General features: G+C 43.5%; 1 protein-coding gene across 1 annotated transcript in view; it reads left to right on the forward strand.

Annotated features, from left to right (window-relative positions):
• The window catches only part of nmnat2 (nicotinamide nucleotide adenylyltransferase 2), a 129,838-nt gene that overhangs the window by 64,436 nt on the left and 46,918 nt on the right, over positions 1-18,484 (forward strand). The gene's annotated exons all lie outside the window — the stretch shown is intronic.

Genomic DNA, 18,484 nt, shown 5'->3' on the forward strand with positions numbered 1-18,484 from the left:
CTCCCCTCAATCCCCTGAACAAGAATGAAGTCACCCATTTCAGTGTCTTCATTTTCACAGGAGGGCAATGCCTCTCCTAACAAAAGCGACTGGGAAGCCCCAGTATCGCGGAGAATTCGAATGGGTTGAGGAGCAGAATTTTCACTTGAAGAAACAAATCCCTCAGACACAAAAGGAAGGAACTCTTCCCTCAGAAGATCAGTTTTTTTTGCATTGTCAGGACAAAATGATTCCATAGAACCACACTCAATAGGCATCTCTGTCAAAGAGTTCACCAAAGCGTTAGGCGAGGCCTCTTTTTCCTGCTTTCTTCTAAGAGTTAGGCACTCAGACAGAACATGACCTGGTTTCTTACAATAATGACAAATAGGGCCTGTGGGGGCCTCTTTCTTGGTGTCCCTGAACTTGTTCTTAATATAAGCACTTCTCTCCCTAACATCCGTTGCATGTGCGAAGTATGGTTTACTACCACTCTTCTTAGGTGGATATAGCCGATCATGAGACCCAAACTTAGATTTGTGCGTGAGTGAATACTCATCTGCAAACTTAGCAGCTTCACGTAGTGTGGACGCATCTTTCTCATCAAGATAAGACTTAATATCATCCTTAACACACCGCTTAAATTCCTCAACCAGCATCAGGTCTTTCACCAATCTGACATCATTATTGACAGCTTTAGATGCACACCAACGCTCAAAGAACACCTCTTTGTCATGAGCAAATTCACCATATGTCTGGTCATCAGCCTTTCTGAGACCACGAAATTTCTGCCTATATGCCTCTGGAACCAGCTCGTAAGCTGTCAAAATGGCTTGCTTAACCACATCATAACTTGAGGCATCATCAACAGACAAAGCTGAATAGGCTCGTTGTGCTTTTCCTTTTATCACACTTTGCAGCATCAAGGGCCAATATTCTGTAGGCCACTTTAAACACTCAGCCACTTTTTCAAAATGCTGAAAATATTTGTCAACCTCCAGCTCATCAAAAGGAGGCACCAACCTCACTTCTCTGCTAGCACTGAATCTATTTCCCCTTACTGGTTCTGCTTTTTCTAGCTTTGCCAACTCAAGTTGTTTTTCTAATTTCTCTCTTTCCAGTCCAATTCTTTCTCGCTCAATCAACATTCGTTCTTTTTCCATTCTTTCATGTCTTTCTTTTTCTCTATCCTCTCTGTCTCCTTCCAATCTCAATTTCTCCAGTTCAAACTGCCTTTCTTCTTTTTGTCTTTCATTCTCCAACTGAATTAGGCGAATTTTTAACTCAGTTTCAGAGCTAGGCGTAGGTTGAGGGTCACCATCAACGTCTACAAACGGAGCTAAAGCTTCACTTGTGAACAAAGACTCATCATACAAATGTTGTGCTATTAGCTTGGCAATCTGAGCTTTTGTGTAGCTTGCATTAACCTTCACTAGGTTCAGCGATTTTGCAACTTCCAACAAGTCCGTTTTTTTTAACTCCTGCAGACCCGTAACAGTAGGTAACTCCAAAAACTCTTGCACTGCTGCTGCCATGATTATGAAATAAATCAGTTGAGTGAGTTGGATTACAATTGAATTCTCAAAATTGCTTAATGCCAAAGACTCACCAAAACCGGTTCAGATCCCGGACGAGCCCCCAATTATGTTACGTGTCCAAGGTGGCAGCAAAGGCAGACAGAGAGTCATAGATGAGTTACCAATATTTATCTTCAACTGAATTATTTAGACATGTTATCTTTTACAAAGTTACACCAAAAGTTACACGGTTCCCTAACCACAATGTCCATCGCGACCGCGGAGCGTCGGAGAGCGTCCAAACAGTAGGGCATCACGAGGGAGGAAGTGAAGAGTGTCCAAACGATACAGAAAACCAAGGCGTCCACGAGAGCGGAGGGAGTGAAGAGACGTCCGCGTCACGAGGGAGGAGGTGAAGAGTGTTGGCGATCCAAAAAAAACACGACGTCCACGAAAGCTCAGGGATAGATGTGGCGTCCAAACGAAAGCGCTGGGTGTTATGAACCTCAATGTAGGTTCATAACACGCATCCACCCTGTAACTTTAATGCTGGAGATCTTTGAATCACATGGTTTGACCAGCTCATATTTTGGGCTGTTTTGGCTTAACAGTGTGAATTTCATACATGTGCTACTCTTCTAGCCTGGAAAAACAGGGGGATACACTTCTCGGCAGCTCATATACAGCACTGCCGAATAATGCATCCACCCTGTAACTTTAATGCTGGAGATCTTTGAATCACATGGTTTGACCAGCTCATATTTTGGGCTGTTTAGGCTTAACAGTGTGAATTTCATACATGTGCTACTCTTCTAGCCTGGAAAAACAGGGGGATGCACTTCTCGGCAGCTCATATACAGCACTGCCGAATAATGCATCCACCCTGTAACTTTAATGCTGGAGATCTTTGAATCACATGGTTTTTTATTTAGCTCATATTTTAGGCTGTTTTGGCTTAACAGTGTGAATATCATACATTTAATGTTAGTGAGGCATAAATAATAGCTGATGCATTATTCAGCAGCAGCAATCAGTTCTGCCGAATAAAGCATGTACCCCTTAACACTCAGCGAGACTTCAAATCAAAGAATGATAGGAATCAAATGGTCTTCTCAGCACCAGCTTACTTTATTTGATCGACCTAGACAGTGTGGATGACACCCCACATTAATTTTCCACATTAAAAAATATTGTTTTAGCATAACTATCTGAAATCCCACGCTAAAGCACAGCCACGCCTTCAGAAATCATTACGGTAGTTTCCCTTCAGCTGTGCGCGCTCCCGCGAGGTGCATGCAGTTCTCGGCGGGAAGGCAGAACTCGGCATAACACCGGTACGCATGCCTCAGAGTTTGCTTATGGGTACGCACACTTTCCCGTCAAGTTTGGTTTTTATAGATCACAACATTTGCGTGGAAAGTGGCGTACGCACGTTTCCAGCCCCGTTTTGTGCGTACGCAAGCTTTATAAATGAGGCCCCAGGGGAGTAGCCGTGCCTTACCTGTGCTCTCATGCAGCGGCCACATCCGTGACGCCGACCACGCTGAACGACTCCACGCCTGCCAGCTGAGCGGCCTGTTCTCCGGTGCACAGCCCAGTTCCATTGCCTAGACCCCACGGGGGGGTCTCGTCACCAGACCAGGTCAGGATAAGTCCTTTATTTTAATGATTTTCATATAAACTTATTTGTAGTCTTGTCAGTTAATGTCCGAGTGTTATATTATTTCCTTTTTAAAAGGTTTTTAATGAACTGACGTCAGTGTGCCAGCGGCCCCGTTAAGTGCAGCTCATTACTCTTGCAGCGCTCTACCTCCCCCTAGTGTTAAGAGTGGGGTTCGACCCGTTATGTTGTAGTGGTCCCTAAGGAGCCAGTGTGCTTTTGAGCTCCCCTGGTGTGTAGTGTGATACCTGTTCTGGTTGCTGTGCAGTGATTTGTGTGCAGTGTCCCCTTTTGGGTGTGTTCTCTTGTATGCAGTGTTGGTGTCGCCGGATGGTGGAGTACCTGCCTGACCTGCTGGAGCTACCGTCATAGGCCTGCTGGGTGCAGACGTCCCTAACCTAAAAATTAATTGGAAATAAAGATTGTCTATTCTTATACATATCTGTCTGTGGTGGGTGCTCTCTGACCTCTAATACCGGACCAGACCGGGTTAACAAAGGTGGTGGCAGCTTGACGCTACTCTAAACATCTTAAACCACAAAATGTATTACAGTATGTTCACAGGCACATGCACCTCGCGGTTGCCTGTTAAAGCAATGTAGCCCGTTGACACAAACGGAGCAAAGACGTCACTCACTTTCTCGTCTTTCCGAGACGTCGGAGGAAATGTGGAAACACAAAGACCTAACTCTGAGACAGTCTTAGGCGTGAACTTAACCTTATTGTCACGTTTCAATTTAAAACAATTAGCGATAAGATGCCCACGCTTATGACAGTGCCCACAAACCATTGGATCCTTTGGACGAGTCACACGTTTATCATCATTTGAGCATGTTCCACTACAGTTTCTTTGGCCACATTAAAGTTCCGTTGCTGACCATAATTCTGAAACTTAACAGGATAAGAGATTGCATCTCTTCTTGCAAGCACATATTCGTCAGCAAGTACAGCAGCGCTAGACGGCGTAAGATCTTTGTGCTCACCCACATATGTAGCTACATTTTTAGGTAGGGAATTCCTGAAATCCTCAACAATGAGTAAATCACAGAGACCCTCAAAAGTCGTTACATTCTGTGAATTTAGCCAACGATTACACAGCATCTCTTTCTCTCGAACAAACTCGACATAAGTCATCGATTCACGCTTCTGATAATTCCGAAACTTTTGCCTGTATGCTTCAGGTACAAGCCAATAAATATGTAGCACAGCTTGCTTTACTTTATCATAGTCCGCCGCATCTTCTAAGGACAACGAGGAATATGCCTGCTGGGCCTTGCCTTGGAATATGCTTTGTAAAGTCATCGGCCACACTTCGCGAGGCCATTTAAGAACTGTAGCAACTCTTTCAAAATGTGCGAAAAACTTATCAACCTCCCTCTCATTAAAGGGCAGAACAAGTTTAATATTACGCGTAACATCAAAACCGACATGTCCGACAGGCATACGAACACCAGACTGAAGAGCTTGGATCTCCAACTCTTTTAAGGGAATAGCCTGTTTCATCTCCAAGTCATTCATTCTCAGTTCATGCTCTCTGCGCTCTCTATCACGCACTGCTTGTCTTTCAGCCTCTAGCTGTGATTTCTCTCTTTCCCACGCGACCTCTTTTTCGCAAAGCTCTAAACGCTTCCATTCTAAGGCAGTTTTAGTAGGTGTGAAGTCCGGTTTACCAGTAGATGGCGGAGCAGGAGTTTCAGGACTTTCTTTTACCAATACCCCCCTGTCGCGAAGATCAGCCACTAGCTTGTCCAGGAGATCCGCTTTGACCGGCGAACCACGAACTTCAATTTTAAAGTGGCCAGCAACGTGCACAAGATCATCTCTAGTAATGGACGACAAGGCCTCCAAAGAAGGAGCCTGCACAAAAGCTTCAAGGTCAAAAATAATGCGTTGCACAACAACAACAAAAAAGTTAAAGAAATACTTAAAGCGCAAGTGGCGAAACAAAATATCACCGTAACGCTAATCGTACTTCCAACTATCTTACTTGAAAAACGCCATATGGTCAAAAAAAAAAAAAGTCACAGCTAGGGTTCAGACGACCGGACAAGCCCCCAGTGGGCAGCCCGCAAGGACTACGCACTAAGAAGTTTAACTAAAGTTTCAAAAGAAAGCTAGGTCCAAACAAAGGACAATGGCGGCGCGTGGCGCCAACGCAGCATCATTGCGCCCAGCAACGACCATAACCGGCAGAGACAGCAGCCCGCACTCGCAGAGAGACGGTACCGCGAGAGCCGTAAAAAAAGGACCCGCCAGCCCCGGAGACGTCCGTCTTTTATAGACTCCGCCCGCCGCGTAATTAGCCCCATCTCGGGCTGCCTGGGCTGGAGACAGACGCGGGTGACAGAAGATCGACGCATACAATATTCCCTCATAATACAGCAGTTAAGGACTCCAGCAGTATCTGCGTAACACTCTCACAAAGTTGTTCAAGGTTCAAAAATTCACTATCTATTCACTCTCAATTCACTATCTCTCAAAAGGTCTCTCTCTCTCCAAACTCCAATAACTCCACGCTGAGCTCTGTTCGCTGCTCGTATTTATACACTCAGGTATCACGTGATGTCACCAGTCATCAAAGACATCAAAGACATCAAAGCACATTGTACATTCCAAAATGAAAAAAAAGAAAAGAACTTTCAGGTTGCCATAGTAACCACTGCTTTTAAAAATGTTTACATTGGTTTTTCATTGACTTCAGCACCACAAACGTTCGCCATACTTTAACTTCCAAACGTGATTAAACGTTTAAAACGTTCACGAGACTGTGGACTTTATTGGGTCAAACATTCATGTCGATGGTCCGTACGGTTTTCCCGATATCGCAGTTTGAGTTTGGTGAAGTTTCAGATGTTATAATGGGTGTGAATGGCACGGAATCTTCAGCTTGTGTCGATATAATATAATATTTCCAACTCGCTCCCAATGCCAAAATTGTGTCAGTCAGTTTTGGGTGAAAACGTAGCTAAACTTTTCAGTCATAGATGTCTAACCCAAAGGAGATTTAGTAATTCTACCAGAATTGTATTTGTTTTATGTTAATATTTCACACATTTTCTTATATATATATATATATATATATATATATATATATATATATATATATATATATATATATATATATATATACATACAGTATATATATATACAGTGTGTGTATATGTATGTGTGTATATATATATGTATGTGTGTGTGTATGTGTATATATATATACATATATATATATATATATATATGTATATATATATTAGTGATGTCCAAATGAAGCTTCGTGAAGCATTCTCTTTATTTTCTGAGCCCAATAGATGGCGCTCTCTGTTCAACAAAGGGTTGAAGGCCGATATATTTCCATTGCTTTCAACCCTTTGTTGAACAGAGAGCGCCATCTATTGGGCTCAGAAAATAAAGACAATGCTTCACGAAGCTTCATTTGGACATCCCTAATATATATATATATATATATATATATATATATACACGTTCCACTTTTTTCTTTGGTACAACCACAACCACGAATCATCATTCACCTGTCTCCTTGTTCATTCAGATACTTGATTGACTGGCATACAGACAATTTTATTTCCCAGTGAAACAGGAAACAAGTAAACACAGGCAGGACATAAGGTCGGGAGGAATTTGATGATTCAAAAGATTAGCTCACCACCTTCTCTCTCTCGTTGGTACTCGCTGATTTAAGTACGTACGGTTAAAATTACGTTTTTAATTTCAGCTTGACGTTAAAGGGCGGGTCCACCATTATTATTATCATGTTTTTAGATCATTCTGTAGCTTCCCACTCAGTGCGGCGCCAGAGTATTTTTTCTGGTTCAACTACGGTGGGGCTAACTCATACGGCGGTGGGGCTCAAATCAATGTCAGAATTTCAATGTGAATATATAACAACACCCAGTGGCGCTGCCAGCCGGAATCCAGTACGCACTGTGAGGACTTTTTTTGAAGGTGGGAAAAAAAAAATTGATGGTGCTGAACCGGGCCGGACGCAGCCGCATTTGAGAGGACGATCGCGTGTGTGCGCAATTACGCATAGCGTGTGTTGGCCCCTCTCCACTACACAATACAGCTCGGCTCTAGTCTCGTCACCTCTCTGCTGCTGAGCACTGTGGGCCGAGCCGATGCATGTCCCTCTCCCCGGGCCGGCAGAGTTATCATACCGTACTGTGCGTGTGTGTCCAAGCGTGTGTGTGCGTGCGTGGAGTGCTCACAAGCGTGCGCTTGTGTTTAGGGCGGGGATGGAGGGCACAAAAAAAATATTTGCACCGGGGCCTATCACCATGATATACGTTGTATTTTGCCGTTTCTGTGCATACATTGAAATTGAATCCTGGCGGTGCCACTGCACACACACACACACACACACACACACACACACATACACAGAGCAACGGAGTGGGCTGGCTACGGGGCGGGGGGTAGGGTTTTGGGTGTCTACAGTAATATGGCTTATTAATTTCATGAGGTTATTTACTTACCCACGATGAAAAAAATAGCTCTGAATGAATAACAGCTGAGCAGAAGCACTTGTCGACCGTCGCGGAGAAATACGCGTCTGGTCTGAACTGGGGGGCAGCGGATCATGTGTGATTTTCGTGGCCGTGACGCTTTGCAGCAGCTGGTGTGAACCTGGCGTCATGCCGGCGTGAACCGGGCGGCCGCTGAAGCACCGCAAACGAAACAAAAAAAAGATGAAAAAGGTGGTGATTTATGTAGTTGTAGGGGGTGTATGCTGTGTAAAACAAAACAGAAAATAAACCTAAGACTACCTAACTCAAAAGAAAAGCAGCCTGGCTCCCGACCCTGAACAGAAAACACAATGGAGTTAGGCGAGTCTTCCGGGAAACTATCTTCCCTACACTCCCTGAACCTAACATAAAACCGTGCCAAAAAGACCCGTCACCGATCACCACCCGCTCAGCAATGACAAAAATTAACTAAGGAGGGTTGACAGTGGGCAGCCCGCAAGGACTACGCACTAAGAAGTTTAGCTAAAGTTTCAAAAGAAAGCTAGGTCCAAACAAAGGACAATGGCGGCCATTGCGCCCAGCAACGACCATAACCGGCAGAGACAGCAGCCCGCACTCGCAGAGAGACGGTACCGCGAGAGCCGTAAAAAAAGGACCCGCCAGCCCCGGAGACGGCCATCTTTTATAGACTCCGCCCCGCCGCGTAATTAGCCCCATCTCGGGCTGCCTGGGCTGGAGACAGACGCGGGTGACAGAAGATCGACGCATACAATATTCCCTCATAATACAGCGGTTAAGGACTCCAGCAGTATCTGCATAACACTCTCACAAAGTTGTTCAAGGTTCAAAAATTCACTATCTATTCACTCTCAATTCACTATCTCTCAAAAGGTCTCTCTCTCTCCAAACTCCAATAACTCCACGCTGAGCTCTGTTCGCTGCTCGTATTTATACACTCAGGTATCACGTGATGTCACCAGTAATCAAAGACATCAAAGACATCAAAGACATCAAAGCACATTGTACATTCCAAAATGAAAAAAAAGAAAAGAACTTTCAGGTTGCCATAGTAACCACTGCTTTTATAAATGCTTACATTGGTTTTTCATTGACTTCAGCACCACAAAAAATCGCCATACTTTAACTTCCAAACGTGATTAAACGTTTAAAACGTTCACAAGACTGTGGACTTTATTGGGTCAAACATTCATGTCGATAGTCCGTACGGTTTTCCCGATATCGCAGTTTGAGTTTGGTGAAGTTTCAGATGTTATAATGGGTGTGAATGGCACGGACCCACCCAGCCCTCCTGTGTGAATAGGTCACTTGATGGCTCGGGACCCACTCACACTTTGTTGGGGGACCAAAGTGCGAACGACTTAAGTTTCTCTTGAGGGCTGGGTGGGTCTAGGAGTCACATGACTCTCACAATCAGAGGTTGAATATCTGAACTCCCCACTAGTCAGTGAGAGCAGAAGAAGCTTCTTGGATGAGAGGAGAAACGTCATATAAACTATCCATCCATCCATCTCTATACACATATACAGCTCTGGAAAAAATGAAGAGACCACTGCAAAATGATCTCGTTCTCTGGTTTTGCTATTTGTAGGTATGTGTGCAAATAAAAACATTGTTGCTTTATTCTATAAATGGCCACTGACGATGACAGAGCAGCATGGCTTGTTATCAAACAAAGGATAAAACCTGTGATTTACACCACTACTGATGGCAGAACTATCGTGGAAGATTAACTGTTAAGCTTCCTTGCTGTCAAACTGATCCAAAGTGATTTACAGCCATCAGGATAATGTCATCCTGGGGCACAGTCTTCAGAGTGGATTGAAAGCTCCAAGCAGGTCCTGTTTGAGCTGTGTCCTGGCACGAGGCAGCGTTGTGTAGCTCACAAAGGACGGCAGAAAGATGCCAACAATGTTAAGAGTTGTCTGAAAATACTGAATGAGGTTGGTGAGAATGCTCCTCGCTTTATGTCCTATCACTTGGATGATTTACCACCAGTGACTTTCAAAAGCCTTGATGTCTCTCGCCTGGTTAGTAAGATTGAAGGTTTAAGTGCAGAGATAGCCTCCATGAAAAATGCTGAGTGAGCAGTCGACTGCATGAGAACCTTCGTGGAATAACCACCGACATTAACCAACGCCTGAGTGTGATTGAGCAACCCAGTGCCAGCAAGGGGAATGCAGCCACAACCATGGCCAGTGAGGGGGCCCAGCACCATGGTCCAAGTCACAGGGAGCCTGCACCTAGGCCCTCTGCGTTGTCCGTCACTGAGGACACAGCTGGCGGGGGGAGTGATGTGACGATGTCCCCTGCATGGAGTCATGCACTAAAGCATGGCAAGCACAAGCAAGGTCCTGGAAAACGGTCTACTGCTGCAGTACAGAACAAGACTAGAAAATTCCCCCGCCGGGAAATTTTGAAAGGGCCACGGGGGCTACTGCCGGAGTGTATATACATTACGATGAGATTCTTCGAGATTTCAAACGAGACGGAGTTGTTTTAGAGGCAAATACAGAGACTGCTTGCTGACTGAGCTGTCAGAGTAGTCCGTTTTGAGTATTGTGATGTACTTCAAAAACTGTCCACCAATCAGAGCACACCACTCGTGTCTCCATTTTAAAGTTTAAATGGAGTTTCTAGGTGAAAGTATGGCTGAGCTGAAGTCGTTTGACTAAAAAACTACACTTCCCATTACTAAATGTACTTTTTAGTACATTCCTGTCCACCAATCAGAGCCCACGATTCGTGTCTCCATTTTAAAGTTTAAATGGAGTTTCTAGGTGAAAGTATGACTGAGCAGAAGACGTTTGACTAAAAAAACTACATTTTCCACTGACTGCTCCTTCCTGTCCACCAATCAGAGCCCACCACTCGTATCTCCATTTTAAAGTTTAAATGGAGTTTCTAGGTGAACGTATGGCTGAGCTGAAGACGTTTGACTAAAAAAACTACATTTCCCACTACTAAATGTAGTTTTTAGTACATTCCTGTCCACCAATCAGAGCCCACCACTCGTATCTCCATTTTAAAGTTTAAATGGAGTTTCTAGGTGAAAGTATGGCTGAGCTGAAGACGTTTGACTAAAAAAACTACATTTCCCACTACTAAATGTAGTTTTTAGTACATTCCTGTCCACCAATCAGAGCACACCACTCGTGTCTCCATTTTAAAGTTTAAATGGAGTTTCTAGGTGAAAGTATGGCTGAGCTGAAGATGTTTGACTAAAAAAACTACATTTCCCACTCCAAAATGTAGTTTTTAGTACATTCCTGTCCACCAATCAGAGCACACCACTCGTGTCTCCATTTTAAAGTTTAAATGGAGTTTCTAGGTGAAAGTATGACTGAGCTGAAGACGTTTGACTAAAAAAACTACATTTCCCATCGACTGCTCCTTCCTGTCCACCAATCAGAGCACACCACTCGTGTCTCCATTTTAAAGTTTAAATGGAGTTTCTATGTGAAAGTATGGCTGAGCTGAAGATGTTTGACTAAAAAAAACTACATTTCCCACTGACTGCTCATTCCTGTCCACCTATCAGAGCCCACCACTCGTGTCTCCATTTTAAAGTTTAAATGGAGTTTCTAGGTGAAAGTGTGACTGAGTAGAAGACGTTTGACTAAAAAAACTACATTTCCCACTGACTGCTCCTTCCTGTCCACCAATCAGAGCACACCACTCGTGTCTCCATTTTAAAGTTTAAATGGAGTTTCTAGGTGAAAGTATGGCTGAGCTGAAGACGTTTGACTAAAAAAACTACATTTCCCATTACTAAATGTAGTTTTTAGTACATTCCTGTCCACCAATCAGAGCACACCACTCGTGTCTCCATTTTAAATTTTAAATGGAGTTTCTAGGTGAAAGTATGGCTGAGCTGAAGACGTTTGACAAAAAAACTACAAATCCCACTGGCTGCTCCTGTCCACTGCTCCTGTCCGCCAATCAGAGCACACCTGCTGTCACTTCTCAAGATCAAAGCCACAGAGTGCCGTCACCATAGCAACGGCCCTCTACTCACGTGTGTAACTGCTTTCAAGCCTGTCTCTATCGCTCCATTTCGGCTTTGGGGGCGCTCCGAACAAAAGCTTGCCACGCTCACATCGAAACTCCTATCGCCAAGATTTTCGCACCGTTAGCGCCACAAGACTCTGGTGAAGACAGTGATGACTTTTATTTTTTCCTAGTGTCAGAAATGTGGACGCTAGGGCGAGTTAGAAATGCTGTTCATTTCAGGTTTCTTTGAAAATCTGCTTGTCAATTAACATTGGAGCGGATGAGGAGAAAAAGAGACTTGGCCGTGCTTAGAGGTTGCTAGTTCAAATTCTGTAAATCTCACAGAGTTTTTGAGCACATTGTGAGAGACAGGACAAGTTTGTCTACAAAATTGGAAAATATCACGTCTGTAGAGTGAAGATTGTGGCCGGGAGGAGTTTGGAAAGGAAAAAAATCTGAGAAGCCCTCACACTCTAAGCGATGATGTCATCCACTCTAGCCCAGAAGGTTCCGCGCAATACACACCCATTATAAACTCATGATTTCTCCCAAAACGATCATGGTCGTTGAACAGTGATTGGTCAAAAACTATATGAGCTATTGAAACGTGGATTGACACACCAGGACAGAAGACTTGTGTCTACGTTTTAAAGTTCAAATGGAGTTTCTAGGTGAAAGTATGCCTGAGTAGCAGGCGTTTGAAAAGCTACGATTTCTGCTTTTTTTTTTTCGTTCGTCCCATTCAAGTCAATGGGAAAACTTGTTGGTTTTTCGCGACTTACGTCGCGAAAAATTCGTGTTCGGCTAAGAAAAGTAATGGCACGCCGATCCTGATCGAACCGCACGTTTTGATATATAATTTGTCCTACAACTCTTATAGCTGTAGAAGTTTTAGGCACTCGAAATTCCGTAGGAAAAATAATAAAAACTAGAAAATTCCCCCGCCGGGAAATTTTGAGAGGGAGGCAGTGGGCCGCCGCCCGCGGGTGTGTCTGTAAAAGCTTAAAGTTTAAACGGAGTTTCTAGGTGAAAGTATGCCCGAGCAGACGACGTTTGACTCAAAAAACTACATATCCCACTTCTAAATGTAGTTTTTAGTACATTCCTGTCCACCAATCAGAGCACACCACTCGTGTCTCCATTTTAAAGTTTAAATGGAGTTTCTGGGTGAAAGTATGGACGAGCAGACGACGTTTGACTCAAAAAACTACATATCCCACTACTAAATGTAGTTCTTAGTACATTCCTGTCCACCAATCAGAGCACACCACTCGTGTCTCCATTTTAAAGTTTAAATGGAGTTTCTAGGTGAAAGTATGGACGAGAAGGAGACGTTTGACTAAAAAAACTACATATCCCACTATAAATGTAGTTTTTAGTACATTCTTGTCCACCAATCAGAGCACACCTGCTGTCAGTTATGAAGATCAGTGCCCCACAGTGCTGTCACCATGGCAACGGCCCCTTGCTGCATGTGTATGACTGCTTTGGAGCGTCTCTCTGCTTCTCTCTATCGCTCCATTCCCCCTCTGCGTTGGGTCCGAACAAAAGCTTGCCACGCTCACACCGAAACTCCTATCTCCAAAATTTTCGCACCGTTAGCGCCACGAGACTCGGCTGAAGACAGATGACTGATGACTTTTATTTTTTCCTAGTGTCAGAAATGTGGACGCTAGGGCGAGTTAGAAAATGCTGTTCATATCAGGTTTCTTTGAAAATCTGCTTCTCAATTAACATTAGAGCGGATGAGGAAAAAAAGAGACTTGGCCGCGCTTAGAGGTTGCTAGTTCAAATTCTGTAAAACTCACAGAGATTTTGAGCACATTGTGAGAGACAGGACAAGTTTGTCTACAAAATTGGAAAATATCACGTCTGTAGAGTGAAGATCGTGGCCGGGAGGAGTTTGGAAAGGAAAAAACTCTGAGAAGCCCTCACACTCTAAGCGATGATGTCATCCACTCTAGCCCAGAAGGTTCCGCGCAATACACACCCATTATAAACTCATGATTTCTCCCAAAACGATCATGGTCGTTGAACAGTGATTGGTCAAAAACTATATGAGCTATTGAAACGTGGATTGACACACCAGGACAGAAGACTTGTGTCTACGTTTTAAAGTTCAAATGGAGTTTCTAGGTGAAAGTATGCCTGAGTAGCAGGCGTTTGAAAAGCTACGATTTCTGCTTTTTTTTTTTCGTTCGTCCCATTCAAGTCAATGGGAAAACTTGTTGGTTTTTCGCGACTTACGTCGCGAAAAATTCGTGTTCGGCTAAGAAAAGTAATGGCACGCCGATCCTGATCGAACCGCACGTTTTGATATATAATTTGTCCTACAACTCTTATAGCTGTAGAAGTTTTAGGCACTCGAAATTCCGTAGGAAAAATAATAAAAACTAGAAAATTCCCCCGCCGGGAAATTTTGAGAGGGAGGCAGTGGGCCGCCGCCCGCGGGTGTGTCTGTAAAAGCTTAAAGTTTAAACGGAGTTTCTAGGTGAAAGTATGCCCGAGCAGACGACGTTTGACTCAAAAAACTACATATCCCACTTCTAAATGTAGTTTTTAGTACATTCCTGTCCACCAATCAGAGCACACCACTCGTGTCTCCATTTTAAAGTTTAAATGGAGTTTCTGGGTGAAAGTATGGACGAGCAGACGACGTTTGACTCAAAAAACTACATATCCCACTACTAAATGTAGTTCTTAGTACATTCCTGTCCACCAATCAGAGCACACCACTCGTGTCTCCATTTTAAAGTTTAAATGGAGTTTCTAGGTGAAAGTATGGACGAGAAGGAGACGTTTGACTAAAAAAACTACATATCCCACTATAAATGTAGTTTTTAGTACATTCTTGTCCACCAATCAGAGCACACCTGCTGTCAGTTATGAAGATCAGTGCCCCACAGTGCTGTCACCATGGCAACGGCCCCTTGCTGCATGTGTATGACTGCTTTGGAGCGTCTCTCTGCTTCTCTCTATCGCTCCATTCCCCCTCTGCGTTGGGTCCGAACAAAAGCTTGCCACGCTCACACCGAAACTCCTATCTCCAAAATTTTCGCACCGTTAGCGCCACGAGACTCGGCTGAAGACAGATGACTGATGACTTTTATTTTTTCCTAGTGTCAGAAATGTGGACGCTAGGGCGAGTTAGAAAATGCTGTTCATATCAGGTTTCTTTGAAAATCTGCTTCTCAATTAACATTAGAGCGGATGAGGAAAAAAAGAGACTTGGCCGCGCTTAGAGGTTGCTAGTTCAAATTCTGTAAAACTCACAGAGATTTTGAGCACATTGTGAGAGACAGGACAAGTTTGTCTACAAAATTGGAAAATATCACGTCTGTAGAGTGAAGATCGTGGCCGGGAGGAGTTTGGAAAGGAAAAAACTCTGAGAAGCCCTCACACTCTAACTGATGATGTCACGCACTCTAGCCCAGAAGGTTCCGCGCAATACACACCCATTATAATCTCATGATTTCTCCCAAAACGATCATGGTCATTGAACAGTGATTGATCAAAAACTATATGAGCTATTGAAACGCGGAATGGCACACCAGCACACAAGACTTGTGTCTACGTTTTAGAGTTTAAATGGAGTTTCTAGGTGAAAGTATGACTGAGCAGCAGGCGTTTGAAAAGCTCCATTTTCTGTTTTGTTTTTTTCGCTCGTCCCATTCATTTCAATGGGGAAATTTCGGTGGTTTTTCGCGACTTGCGTCGCAAAAAATTCGTGTTCGGCTAAGAAAAGCAATAGCACGCCGATCCCGATCGAACCACACGTTTTGATATATCACTTGTCCTACAACTCTTATCGCTGTAGAAGTTTTAGGCACTCGAAATTCGGAGGAAAAATAATAAAAACTAGGAAAAAATCCTATGAATAGCAATAGTGCTCGGGGCTTCGCCGTTAGCGCCATATATATATAAACATACACACACACACACCAGAATGTGAAGCCTCTACAAACAGAGATGCACAGATACCACTTTTTATCAGTGAGTGCAAATAGTTAAAGGTCATATTGATAACAATTTAATTTAAATGAATAATTAAAAAAAAACTAGAAAATTCCCCCGCCGGGAAATTTTGAAAGGGCCACGGGGGCTACTGCCGGAGTGTATATACATTACGATGAGATTCTTCGAGATTTCAAACGAGACGGAGTTGTTTTAGAGGCAAATACAGAGACTGCTTGCTGACTGAGCTGTCAGAGTAGTCCGTTTTGAGTATTGTGATGTACTTCAAAAACTGTCCACCAATCAGAGCACACCACTCGTGTCTCCATTTTAAAGTTTAAATGGAGTTTCTAGGTGAAAGTATGCCCGAGCAGAAGACGTTTGACTAAAAAAACTACATTTCCCACTACTAAATGTAGTTTTTAGTACATTCCTGTCCACCAATAAGAGCACACCACTCGTGTCTCCATTTTCAAGTTTAAATGGAGTTTCTAGGTGAAAGTATGCCCGAGCTGAAGGCGTTTGACTAAAAAAACTACATTTCCCACTACTAAATGTAGTTTTTAAGTACATTCCTGTCCACCAATCAGAGCACACCACTTGTGTCTCCATTTTAAAGTTTAAATGGAGTTTCTAGGTGAAAGTATGACTGAGCAGCAGGCGTTTGAAAAGCTACCTTTTCTGCTTTTTTTTTTTTCACTTGTCCCATTCATTTCAATGGAGAAATTTCGGTGTAGTACATTCCTGTCCACCAATCAGAGCACACCACTCGTGTCTCCATTTTAAAGTTTAAATGGAGTTTCTAGGTGAAAGTATGGACGAGAAGAAGACGTTTGACTAAAAAAACTACATATCCCACTACTAAATGTAGTTTTTAGTACATTCCTGTCCACCAATCAGAGCACACCACTCGTGTCTCCATTTTAAAGTTTAAATGGAGTTTCTGGGTGAAATTATGGACGAGAAGAAGACGTTTGACTAAAAAAACTACATATCCCACTACTAAATGTAGTTTTTAGTACATTCTTGTCCACCAATCAGAGCACACCTGCTGTCAGTTATGAAGATCAGTGCCCCACAGTGCTGTCACCATGGCAACGGCCCTTGCTGCATGTGTATGACTGCTTTGGAGCCTCTGTCTGCGTCTTTCTATCGCTCCATTCCCCTTCTGCGTTGGGTCCGAACAAAAGCTTGCCACGCTCACACCGAAACTCCTATCGCCAAAATGTTCGCACCGTTAGCGCCACAAGACTCGGCTGAAGACACTGATGACTTTTATTTTTTCCTAGTGTCAGAAATGTGGACGCTAGGGCGAGTTAGAAATGGAGCTGCTTTCAGGTTTCTTTTGAAAATCTGCTTCTAAATTAACCTTGGAGCGGATGAGGAGATAAAGAGACTTGGCCGCGCTTAGAGGTTGCTAGTTCAAATTCTGTAAAACTCACAGAGATTTTGAGCACATTGTGAGAGACAGGACAAGTTTGTCTACAAAATTGGAAAATATCACGTCTGTAGAGTGAAGATTGTGGCCGGGAGGAGTTTGGAAAGGAAAAACATCTGAGAAGCCCTCACACTCTAACTGATGATGTCACGCACTCTAGCCCAGAAGGTTCCGCGCAATACACACCCATTATAATCTCATGATTTCTCCCAAAACGATCATGGTCATTGAACAGTGATTGATCAAAAACTATATGAGCTATTGATACGCGGATTGACACACCAGGACACAAGACTTGTGTCTACGTTTTAGAGTTTAAGACGTTTGACTAAAAAAACTACATATCCCACTACTAAATGTAGTTTTTAGTACATTCCTGTCCACCAATCAGAGCACACCACTCGTGTCTCCATTTTAAAGTTTAAATGGAGTTTCTAGGTGAAAGTATGCCCGAGCAGAAGAGGTTTGACTAAAAAAACTACATATCCCACTACTAAATGTAGTTTTTAGTACATTGTTGTCCACCAATCAGAGCACACCTGCTGTCAGTTATGAAGATCAGTGCCCCACAGTGCTGTCACCATGGCAACGGCCCTTGCTGCGTGTGTATGACTGCTTTGGAGCGTCTCTCTGCTTCTCTCTATCGCTCAATTCCCCCTCTGCGTTGGGTCCGAACAAAAGCTTGCCACGCTCACACCGAAACTCCTATCTCCAAAATTTTCGCACCGTTAGCGCCATGAGACTCGGCTGAAGACACTGATGACTTTTATTTTTTCCTAGTGTCAGAAATCTGGACGCTAGGGCGAGTTAGAAAATGCTGTTCATATCAGGTTTCTTTGAAAATCTGCTTCTCAATTAACATTAGAGCGGATGAGGAAAAAAAGAGACTTGGCCGCGCTTAGAGGTTGCTAGTTCAAATTCTGTAAAACTCACAGAGATTTTGAGCACATTGTGAGAGACAGGACAAGTTTGTCTACAAAATTGGAAAATATCACGTCTGTAGAGTGAAGATCGTGGCCGGGAGGAGTTTGGAAAGGAAAAAACTCTGAGAAGCCCTCACACTCTAACTGATGATGTCACGCACTCTAGCCCAGAAGGTTCCGCGCAATACACACCCATTATAATCTCATGATTTCTCCCAAAACGATCATGGTCATTGAACAGTGATTGATCAAAAACTATATGAGCTATTGAAACGCGGATTGGCACACCAGCACACAAGACTTGTGTCTACGTTTTAGAGTTTAAATGGAGTTTCTAGGTGAAAGTATGACTGAGCAGCAGGCGTTTGAAAAGCTCCATTTTCTGTTTTGTTTTTTTCGCTCGTCCCATTCATTTCAATGGGGAAATTTCGGTGGTTTTTCGCGACTTACGTCGCGAAAAATTCGTGTTCGGCTAAGAAAAGCAATAGCACGCCGATCCCGATCGAACCACACGTTTTGAT

Source organism: Eutrigla gurnardus (genome assembly GCF_963514095.1).
Source record: "Eutrigla gurnardus genome assembly, chromosome: 4".
NCBI classification, from domain to species: domain Eukaryota; kingdom Metazoa; phylum Chordata; class Actinopteri; order Perciformes; family Triglidae; genus Eutrigla; species Eutrigla gurnardus.